Source organism: Sminthopsis crassicaudata, chromosome 3 (genome assembly GCF_048593235.1).
Source record: "Sminthopsis crassicaudata isolate SCR6 chromosome 3, ASM4859323v1, whole genome shotgun sequence".
NCBI classification, from domain to species: Eukaryota; Metazoa; Chordata; class Mammalia; order Dasyuromorphia; family Dasyuridae; genus Sminthopsis; species Sminthopsis crassicaudata.
Genome location: NC_133619.1, coordinates 655,344,416 through 655,346,041, shown reverse-complemented (window position 1 = coordinate 655,346,041; position 1,626 = coordinate 655,344,416). Strand labels below are relative to the sequence as shown.

The following is a 1,626-nucleotide window of genomic DNA, read 5'->3' as shown; positions in this document are numbered from 1 at the left end:
GAAACAAATGCAAATTCCACTTTCACATGAACAGAGAAGCAAAATCGTTTTTGTGTATGTTTCAGATTTAAAAAAAAAGTTAAAGTTCATTTCCCATTTGGAAGAAAAAGAAACAAGTTACCAACAGTTGAAATTGATAAAACTTTAATGTTGACTTCGTTATCAAAATGGGGAAAAAAAAAAAAAGGTTTAAACATACACCATACAGTATCTGACCTAACACTGACTCTCTAAGAATGTTTTCAAGAGAATACAAAAAGAAAAACAAAAACTAACCCCGAGGATTTTTTTATGCTTTTCAAAATCTCATTTGCAGGGAAACTAGATTCTTGACTTAGTTTTTAAAGCTAATTCAAAATCTTCCTTTGTAAGTGTCCAGGTATCTGGCGAATTTCTTCTTCTAAACCAACTTCCATCTATTGCCACATTCGTTATAGAAAACATATGTTGTCATAGGTTCATAAGGACTTAGGGTGTGAAACTGGGTCTAGGTACCTTTCTTCTTGTTACATTTGCCACATCGAAATAGGTCCGTTTGGGTCCCACCCGTCCGGGCCATTTGATGTATTCTAATAGCTTCTTTGGTCAGGTTTCTGCGTATCTCTTTAAGTTCCTCACCAGCCATTTCCTCGGCAGTCATTCTAGCAAAGGAATCTGGAGGTATGTTCCCACACAGTCCGTTTTTCCTTAAGTTTGGATTCTCTGCATCCTTGAGATTTGCTGTTCTCCTTCGTAGCCTGTTTTGATACTTCATGTCCCTGTTCCGTAACTCCTGATATGCAGCTTCCTCAATCTGAGCTCCCAGTTCTTCTACATCGGCGCCAATAGCGAAGTAGTCACCTCCAGTTCTGAGGGCTGCAGCAAGCAACTCTCGGCACTTGATTGGAACCGATCCTGAAGTGCTTGGTGCCCGGGGGAAAGCTTTAACGAAGGAATCAGAAGCCTTTGTCTCTTCCTTTGCTTTGCTCCTGCAGCTCCTTTCTCGTTTTGCCTCAGGCCTGCACTGGGAAGAGTGAGCAGGTCCCTTTTTTGATTTTTTCAGTCTTGGAGGGCCCAGAGACCGACTTCTTCCAGCGTGTGACGACAGACTTGGCTAATGATGTGACTTCTTCATCTGTGCTCTGCCTGTGTACACTATTTACCGATATTCCAATTTTTGTGGACCTCAATAATTCCAGAGTCATGGAACCATTTTTACGTTCCTTTAGTAAATCCAGGGCCCCGGCCGCGTTCTTGTTCTGCACCATCTTATCTATCTTCTTGGCTGTGGGAAGGATCTCCACCTCCATGGCTCGGGTGCTTTTCCAACCCCACTCTCGCCCACACCCCGAGGGGATGGGACACGGGACAAGCGGGAGCAAGAGGGTGACGTCAGAAGAGAAAGCGTGGGAGAGGTGCAGCAGTCCCAGGATGTCAAGAAGAGACACCCACCGAGAACCAAGGCCCAGGGCCCTCTCAGCCACAAATAAAGACCAGGCTTGGGGACTGCTCCTCTCAGGCGCGGGGGACTGCTCCTCCCAGGCACAGACAGCGGATGGAGCGGGCTGGACTTTGGAGAAGTATACTTGAAGATACTGTCTTCTTGCTTCCCTTCCTGGAAAGGGACTGAGATTGCTGCCCCCAGCC

General features: G+C 45.6%; 1 pseudogene; it reads right to left on the bottom strand.

Moving 5' to 3' along the window:
- Positions 1-400: 400 nt before the first annotated feature.
- LOC141562676 (transcription elongation factor A protein 1 pseudogene) lies at positions 401-1,289 on the bottom strand (annotated as a pseudogene).
- Positions 1,290-1,626: the final 337 nt, after the last annotated feature.